Consider the following 9,196-nt stretch of genomic DNA (forward strand, 5'->3'; position numbering starts at 1 on the left):
AGCTAAGGTGGGGCTGCGATTCTGGGGATTGGTGTTTGAGGGCTGCTTGCACCTGAGTTCAGTAGCCCTCGTTCAAGTGAGAAACCATTCAGGGGTTTAACCATCTTAACCTGTTTGTCCTCCATGGTGGGCAGGAATTGGAGGACCAGCTTAAAGCGTGGCTTATAAGGTGATTTCCCCCATTTAAAAAACCTGTAGAAAAGTGTGCTGCTATAGCCTGGATGGTTATGTATCCCTCCCCCCGCCCAGATTCACATGTTGAAATCTAATCCCCAATATGATGGTATTTGGAGGTGGGCGTCTTTAGAGGGTGATTAGGTCATAAGGGTGGAGCTCTCATAATGGTGTTCTTCCAAAAGAGACCCCAGAGAGCTTTCTCGCAGCTTCTGCCACGTGAGGTTATAGCAGAAAGACCGTTCTCTATGACCCAGAAAGTGAGCTCTCACCAGACACAATCTGCAGGCGCCTCGATCTTGGACTTCCCAGGCTCCAGAACTGTAAGAAATAATTTTCTCTCGTTTGTAAGCCACCCAGTGTGTAACAGCAGTTCAAACAGACTAAGACGTGTCCGTAACAGAAAATGGACCATTTTAGCCAGTTTTAAGTGGGCAATTCAGTGGTATTACGTACGTTCTCATTGCCGTGCACGCACTACTGCCAGCCGTGTCCAGAACTTCCAGGTGATTGTTTCATCTCTTCTGGCCCCAGTTCTCAAATTCCAGTTCACTCCATGCTCCTTCTGTGTCTCTCAAAGTCTAGGTTCCTATCCTGATTCTTTAACTTGGAGAGTGGGAAGGCTTTTTCTCTTTTTCCTTTTTTTTCATTTTTGGTAACAAACACTACATGATGAATTGGTTTCAGTGGAACTCAAACGATCTTGTTTTGGTTATTTCTTATCGGGAATGCTGAATTTTTTTTTTCAAAGAGTGATGGCAGAAGTGAAAGGGTAAAGGGGAGGCAGCTCTTGTGAGTCAATTTAGCAAAAAAGGAAATGGTGAGATGATATTACATTATTCCTGGAAATATGTTCTGGCTACTAACGGGGCATGTTGCACTCTCAAAGAATGGAGACTCCCAGTTTTTACCTAGTAAACCTTATGGTTGCACCTTAGGGTAACCTCCTTACTGTTTTTGTTTTTGCTGTCCATTGATAAGAGCTTCTTAAGGTCATGGTGTCCTTGGGCTCCCATTAGCTGGGTGGGGGAAGGTCTCTGATATTTATTTAGTGTGCACAGCATACCAGGAACTCTGTAAACAGATATAGGGAACATGCCCAGCCTCTAGCTCAGCCTGATGAGGGAAGACTTCCCTGGGGGTGCACCCTCCGCTGGTTCCAGCTTCTGGAGTTTCTGGGAGATACCCGAGGGGATTATAGCCATCTTTGTCCAGTGTCTAGATTACCCGCCATGGAAGTATGTTTCTATGATACAGGCTGAGTCAATCACATGTTGAAAAAGATACATTTTACTTCTTGGAATATTCTTGGAAGAGAAACTTGCTCAGATACATTTCTTTTTGATCTACACCTCGTCCTCCTCTACCTACCCCCCCCATTGTTATAAACCCCTCATGTTTTTATTCCTCTGCTCTAAACCCTATCTGGGGAAATTCTGCATTTTGTTTTGGACATATTCCTTTCGTCCCGATATGGCAATGTCCAGGAATATTTTATCAGATAAGCAGCAAAATTTTAATCTATGTGTAGCCACTTGCACATCTTGGGTCTCCTAAGGCAGGATTTCCAGTGAAATCTCTGGCTAATTGACAATAACCTTACGTGTGGAGCTAGTTTGTTTAGCCAAACAAGAAAAATAGGAGTGGAAGCAGTGCTCATGATATAGGAATACTTAAAACTTTGTGGCGACAAACCGGAAACCTAATGGTGTGTTAGCCAGTGAATTTTAATTTCCCTGTATAATTGCTAATAAATCCCAGGGCACAATTTGGGAGATACTAAGTAGCCTCTAAAGAGATTTTAGTCAGGCTTAAAAAGTGTTTTCTTTTTGCCAGAACTTTAGTGGTCCTCATATTTTATACCAGTTACTATTATTAAATTTTCCATACTGAAAAATACTTTAGTTTATAACAACATTTATTTCAGGCAAGATTTAGTCACATGTCACAAATACTCTTTAAAGTACAAAGTTATAAACTTAGGTTCTTCTTAAAACAAACATTATTGAATAACCAAGATAGAGCCTAATCCATATAGTATCCATCATCCTAGCATCTTGTAAACACTAAATCACTGGACTTCTATGTTACAGAAAAAACAAAAACAAGAAGAGAGAATTTCCAGCATATGAAGTTGGAGGGGCTGTTATAGGAGAGGTGGTCCAATGTTCTCCCCATACTTCCATAGCCCCCACCCCACCACTGTGTCCAATGCAGGAAATTCCCCTATGATATCTAACACAGAGGCTTATCCAGTCTCCCTTTGCCTAGTTTCAGGGTCAAGGAGCTCTGTACCTGACAAGTCAGCTCTTTCCGTATACGCATGGCTCTGATTGTAAGAACGTTGAATCTATGAGTCCTAAACTCTCTACCATAAGTAACCACTGGCCATACTCCTTGCCAAGGCAAGGTGTTATTTTATGCTGTCAAATTTTATGAATTTATGTGCATAGCTCACACGGAGTATTTACAATCAACTATTAGTATTTTAGCAGAGTTATTATTTTGCAAGGAGTTATGTAGCAATGTTATGGGGGAAATGTTTTATCTGTTTCATTAACATCGCCTTCCTTTGCTTTGATAAAAGGACTCCAAGTAGTCCTGGGAACATATTACAGATGGGTGGGTTGGCATGGAAGCTAGAAAAATCGGATAGGACTTTGATGGAAGTCCCCCATTCAAACCTGAACTTCATCTTCAACTTCGTTTGGCTTCTCTGGTTGATGCCAAGGAAGAGAGGGCCATACCTGGGTTCAGGTACACCAAGGGCATAACTGAGAGGAGGGCTAGAGGAGAAGCTGCTCATTCCGTCACGGCTGTCATTGGCCATGCTGTGTCCTCCTCATCGCTACTGAGGAAATGGGACCAAGAACAGCATGGTATCACTTTTGCTCAGCAAGCCACGAAATCATATACTCCTGGAGCTGGAAGGCCAACCCCAGTATTTTACAGAAAGGAAAATTGATTTAATAATCTTTTACAGAATATCTCCCAAACTGGCCAACTTAGACGGCTATAGACAGGAAATACAAACGGATGAAGTGGGCAAGGTACAAAATGTAAATAAGTAGCCCTTTTAACTAAGAACACAGTGGGGAGTGGTGAGGACTGGGGCAAACTGGAAGGCTAATGCCCCCTTTAAAGGGGGCAGCCATTGCTCAGCTCCAATAGATTATTATTATGAAGGAATGCAGTCCCAGGATTGCCAGAAATCTGGACTTTTATGTGAAAGATCCCAAATGATTAGATGTTCAAACCGAACGCACTGTGTGGGCTAATACAGCACAGGCTAACTGAAACAAGCCTGGGAGCCAGTTTCCATTTGCAGATGCTGGTCCCGGGTTTGGGAAGCTCATGGGTGGGTTGATTCTGAGTAAGGGCGTCACAGAGTGGGACTGTGAGTGGATCCAGATGGTTTTCTGCAGTTGGCCTTTGCCAATCCCTCCTCCTTCTCCAGAAAAGATTGAGTTAAGCTCCACATCAACCCCAGAGAAATGCCTGCTTGCCTTCTGAGATCACTTGACCTTATCGGGGTGCAAAGGAGGAAGCTAGCTGAGAATGTGAGTGTGGGGAATGAAGACACAAAATAAGAAAAGAGCAGGAACACAGAGCCACGGAAAGGTCAAGCACGTTTGAAAACATATCTAAACTTTTGGTGTTACAAACGTAAAATTTTGTGTCTCTTTCTTGAAAAAGAGTCCCATGACTTGGTCCACATGACAAGTCCCACTTTCCACCAAAAGCATAGTTCATGGATTTGAAATCAGTGCTCTTTAGTCTTTTGGGACACAGTGATTGATTAGTTACCTGTAATTGCAACTGACACATGCTCTTCAGGGGATCAGACAGCTAATAGGAACTGGGGAGACGGGAAACAAATGATTTATGCCGACTGATGCTAAAATGCAGTGTGTTTTCATTTAAGAGGACCTGCGGGAGGAATGCAGCTCTTGTGTGTCTCCTCATTTATCACAATGTTTACAAATCCTGTTTGAAGTTGGAAATAAATTATCAGCCTGCTGCTTCGTGGCTGTCTTACAGCTACGAATTTTAGAGGTGACTGAGCATGGACTCGTGGATGGAGCCTTGCAAAGGAGAGACGGGGAAGGGGCCCGCGGTGTGCATAACATTTAGCCTAGGGAAGGGGCCAAGGGCCGAGTCCCGAAAGATGGAAAGTTCTTCTCCTTCTGATAATTCTTGTCCCAGTTGAATGTGGAGGTGTTTCAGTATTAGGTGGCATTTGGAGTTTAGATTGGGTGATAGGATCAAGAACAGTCTGGTCCCTCAGTTTCAAATCCATGTATACAGTGTGAGTGGTGTGTCAAGTGAGGAAGAGAAAGCCTTCACTTCATGGCCCCTCAGGCTTCATGGTCATCAGATCTGGGCAGGTTGATTTTAGGGTAGAGAAGACTCAGATGGGTTGTGTCTTCCTTTCAATATGTCAAAGATGTGAAAGCAGGACTAAGCTCCAGAGGGCAGAATTAGGACCAATGGGCTGAAGCTAAAGGGAGGCAGAAATCAGGTTTGATATTAGGCAGATTATTCCAGCAATTAGAGCTGTTTGAAAATAGAAGAGACCTTGGGTCAGGATTGAACAGTGGCTTGATGTTGGATATTCTAAAACACATTCAGGTGTCCTGTGGGGCCTAGGTGAGATGAAGAAGGCCCGTTCTTAGCTAACCTGGAGGTATTATGATTCTAATAATCTGGTTTGGAATTCTGAAAGGATCAACCCTCCTGTATTTCCTGATTCTCGGGTCATAAATCATGTTTTGTAAAAACAATAATCCAGCTTCTTTGTCTACCATTTGGGTTTCCCTAATGCAGAAATTAACATACAGCTGAGAGTGAGGTTAAACAGGTTAGATGAGCAATATGAAATGGGAAGAAGTCTCAGAAGTCAAAGTGAAGTGAATGTGTATTTAAAAATCAACTTGGGGCACCTGGGCAGCTCATTTTGTTAAGCATCCAACTCTTGATCTCAGCTTGTCTTGACCTCAGAGTTGTGAGTTTGAGCCCCGTGTTGGACTCCATACTGGGTGTGCAGCCTACTTAAAAAACTAAAAATCAACTTACTTGGCACGTAAAAGCAGAATCAGAGTGGTTTGCATTTTATCCAAGTAAATACAGCTGGTGGTTAAGGGCCCAGACCCCAGAGCCAGACCGCCTGGTTTCAAGTCCTAGATCTTAGACTAGACCGTGGACAAATCACTTGACTTTCCAGTGCCTCAGTTTCGTTGTCTGTGATATGGAGTCAATGATAGTACCTGCCTCATAGAATTTGTGGGAAGAGTAAGAAGATTGAGGGCAAATAAAACATTTGGAGCTGAGCATGGCACATGGTAGGAGAATAACAGGGCTAACTGTGGCTGCTGCCGCTGTTATGACACAGAATGATATGCTGTGTTTACAGAGCTGGTCTGATGGACTAGATTCTACTTTTTTCCTAAATAATTTATTTAGTTCAAACAATAGCCCATGTTGGTGTTTGAATGGCGTGCATTTTAACAGAATGTTTTCCTGTCCAATATTATAGAGACTCTTTGTCAGAATGATGCTACATTTGATGAAAGAATGGAAGGAAGTTTTTGTTAACAAGAATTCATCTTTGACCACAGAGGGATATTTTTCAGACTTCAGCCTTATAGACCTGCCCTAATATGTGTGATTATTTCATTGCATTACAGAAATGTAATTTAACCAGTTAAGGGTATTTTGCTTGTTAATCATCAAAGAATTTAATTCTCTAAGATGTAGTGTCAGCCTGCTGGTGTATTCTGAGTTTGCCCACACTTACTTTATTTTTTTGACCAAGAATTAACACGTAGAATCTTAATTAAAATATGAAAGCTAAATTTAAGATACCTGGATAGCCCTGTAGAAAGCTAATTTTTTAGTGTTAAAATATGAACTGTTAGAATGACACTTTGAAACTAACAAACACATATATGTTTGATTATAGTATATTTTGTATATAGTATATATATTTGTACACATATTTATTATGTAATCCTCAAATTTATCTTCATATTATTATAATCTGAGGTGAATTTAGGAACAAGATATCGGAAAGCACAGCAAGTTGAATGTCATGAACACAAATGTTACATAAGCAGTTACGAAACTAAAGGTTTATGTGATAGACATTCATTCCTCAAATACTTTTTAATTTTCTGCGACCTGCAGGGGTGGCCTGCTGGTGTATCAATAATATAGATATGAAGACTTAATTTTTTTTTTTTTTTAAAGATTTTATTTATTTATGTGACAGAGAGACAGCCAGCGAGAGAGGGAACACAGCAGGGGGAGTGGGAGAGGAAGAAGCAGGCTCATAGCGGAGGAGCCTGATGTGGGACTCGATCCCGGATGCCGGGATCACGCCCTGAGCCGAAGGCAGACGCTTTTTTAACGACTGCGCTACCCAGGCGCCCCTGAAGACTTAATTTTGTATCTTTAAGTCTTTTAATTTTTTATTTGAAAATAATTTCAAAATTACAGAAATGTTGCAAGAATAAGGACAGCACAAGGGACACTCCTATATCCTTTACCAGGACTTGCATGTTACTTACCCTTTACCTTCTTTGCTTTATCATATGTACTTTCTATGACATTTTTTTTTTAAAGATTTTTTTTATCTATTTATTCGACAGAGATAGAGACAGCCAGCGAGAGAGGGAACACAAGCAGGGGGAGTGGGAGAGGAAGAAGCAGGCTCACAGCAGAGGAGCCTGACGTGGGGCTCGATCCCATAATGCCGGGATCACGCCCTGAGCTGAAGGCTGACGCTTAACCGCTGTGCCACCCAGGCGCCCCATGACATTTTTTTGAACTGCTTGAAGATAAGTTATAGCACGATTCTTTCTTCTCAATACTTCCATGTGTATTTCCTAGGAATAGGGATATTCATTCATCAACCCTGGTAGTTGAACATGGATACAATACTTTAATCTATTGTCAGTTTTTATTTTAAGATTTTATTTATTTATTTGTCAGAAAGTGAGAGAGCACAAAGCGCGGGAGCGGCAGGGAGAGGGAGAAGCAAGCTCCCTGCTGAGCAGGGAGCCTGATGTGGGACTCGATCCCAGGACCCTGGGATCATGGCCTGAGCCGAAAACAGATGCTTAACTGACTGAGCCACCCAGGCGTCCCTCTACTGTCATTTTATCCACTGATACAATAATGTCCTTTCTAGCATACGTTTTCCACCCAGTACAGGGTCCAGTCCTGGGCTGGGTATTAGAGCTAATTATCATGGCTTTTTAACCTCTTTTAATCGGAATTATGTGTACAACCTTCCTTTGCCTTCCACAAAATCGGTAATTTTTGAAGAATATAATCTACCTTTTTCTCAATAGAATGCCGAGGACACTTCATTTGACCTTCTGACCCACATCGTGTTTGAAGGAAGGATGATATACTCGGATGAGTTCTGAGGCTGAGCCCTGTGATCACTTGGCGACTCCCTGTGTCGTGGTGCTGAGACCTGGGATGGGTTCTCTGTAGGGACCACTCCGGTCTTGTGGGAGAGCAGCCTGCTCTGAAGGAGGTTTAAGGAAGCCATTGACCCCCTGTCCTGACATCTTAGTGAACTTTGTAAACCTACAAGTATTCACTTATTTTTAAAATTTCCTAAATACCCAGTAATCCCGTGCTCTCTTGTTCATTTATTTGCACAGAAGTGTGAGAGCGAGTGGTGACAGCCCCAAAGCAAGTAGAGAGAAGTGCAGTGGACACGGGGGGTCGGACTGTGCAGAATAGCGGCGAGAGGGCGAGCTGGTGTTTTCGCCATGAGAGAGGCATGGAGCTGTTCAGGGGGGAAGTAAGGAAGACTGGAATTGGGGAGGCGATGTAGAAATGAGGGGCAGGAGGGTCAGGAGGGCCCGGCGGGCTTGAAGAAGGAATAGGGTTTGGCCGTTCATTGTTAGGGAAGGACGTTCGAAACGCATTGACTTGTGGAATTGTGAGGTTATTCGCAGAAACGGGCCATTCAGGAGGGTGATCTGGGTCTTCGTTGATTGGGAAAAGATGACGCTTTTGATCTTGGACTGGTCTTCGGCTCTGCTCATGAAGGGGTCCAATGGGCAGTTGGAAATGAATAACAAAGCTGGAGAAAGCATTTGAAGCAATGCTGTGATTTGGGAATTATCTCCCTAGAGGTGACCGCTAAAGACGAGATCCCCGGCGCCTGGGCGGTTCAGTTGTTAAGGGTCTGCCTTGGGCTCTGGTCATGATCTCAGGGTCCTGGGATCGAGTCCTGAATCTTCGGGCTCCCTGCTCAGCAGTGAGTCTGCTTCTCCCTCTCCCTCCCCCGCCCCAGGCCTGTGCTCTCTCTTGCTCTCTCGCTCTCTCAAATAAATAAATAAAATCTTGAAAAAATAATAAAAAATGAGATCCCTGAGGAAGAGAGCAGAAGCAGCAAAGAGAGAAGAGCCTTGTAGTTGGTACTTAGAACAAGAGAAAAATAGAGCCAAAGGGACATAAGGAGGAACACTAAGGACACACTGCTCTGGAAGCCAAGGGGAAAGGTTTTAAGGGGAGGGAGTGGTTAACAATGCCAACACTGAAGGGGGTGGGGCGGACACGGAGAAGTGCCCTCCAGATTTGGCAATTGCGAGGGAGCAGGTTGGGCAACCAGAGCCTAACTGCAGGGGTTAATAAATGTCAGTGGAGAAGGGGACCGAGGCCAAAACGGCAGGGACCCTTTGGAGATGTCCAGGTGGGAGCAGTGGCAGGATGAGGGTGCAGGGTGGCCAAGCTGAGGGACCCCACCACTGTCTTTCATGGGAACCTGGAGGCATCTCCCCACTTTTAAAAAAATATTTTATTTATTTATTTGACAGAGAGACAGCCAGCGAGAGGGGGAACACAAGCAGGGGGAGGGGGAGAGGGAGAAGCAGGCTCCCAGTGGAGGAGCCTGATGTGGGGCTCGATCCCAGGACTCCGGGATCACGCCCTGAGCCGAAGGCAGACACTTAACAACTGAGCCACCCAGGCGCCCCAAGCATCTCCCCACTTGTTAACG

General features: G+C 43.8%; 1 protein-coding gene across 8 annotated transcripts in view; it reads left to right on the forward strand.

Annotated features, from left to right (window-relative positions):
• The window catches only part of SHROOM3 (shroom family member 3), a 306,920-nt gene that overhangs the window by 162,559 nt on the left and 135,165 nt on the right, over positions 1–9,196 (forward strand). The gene's annotated exons all lie outside the window — the stretch shown is intronic.

This window comes from Ursus arctos, unplaced genomic scaffold (genome assembly GCF_023065955.2).
Source record: "Ursus arctos isolate Adak ecotype North America unplaced genomic scaffold, UrsArc2.0 scaffold_9, whole genome shotgun sequence".
Taxonomy (NCBI): domain Eukaryota; kingdom Metazoa; phylum Chordata; class Mammalia; order Carnivora; family Ursidae; genus Ursus; species Ursus arctos.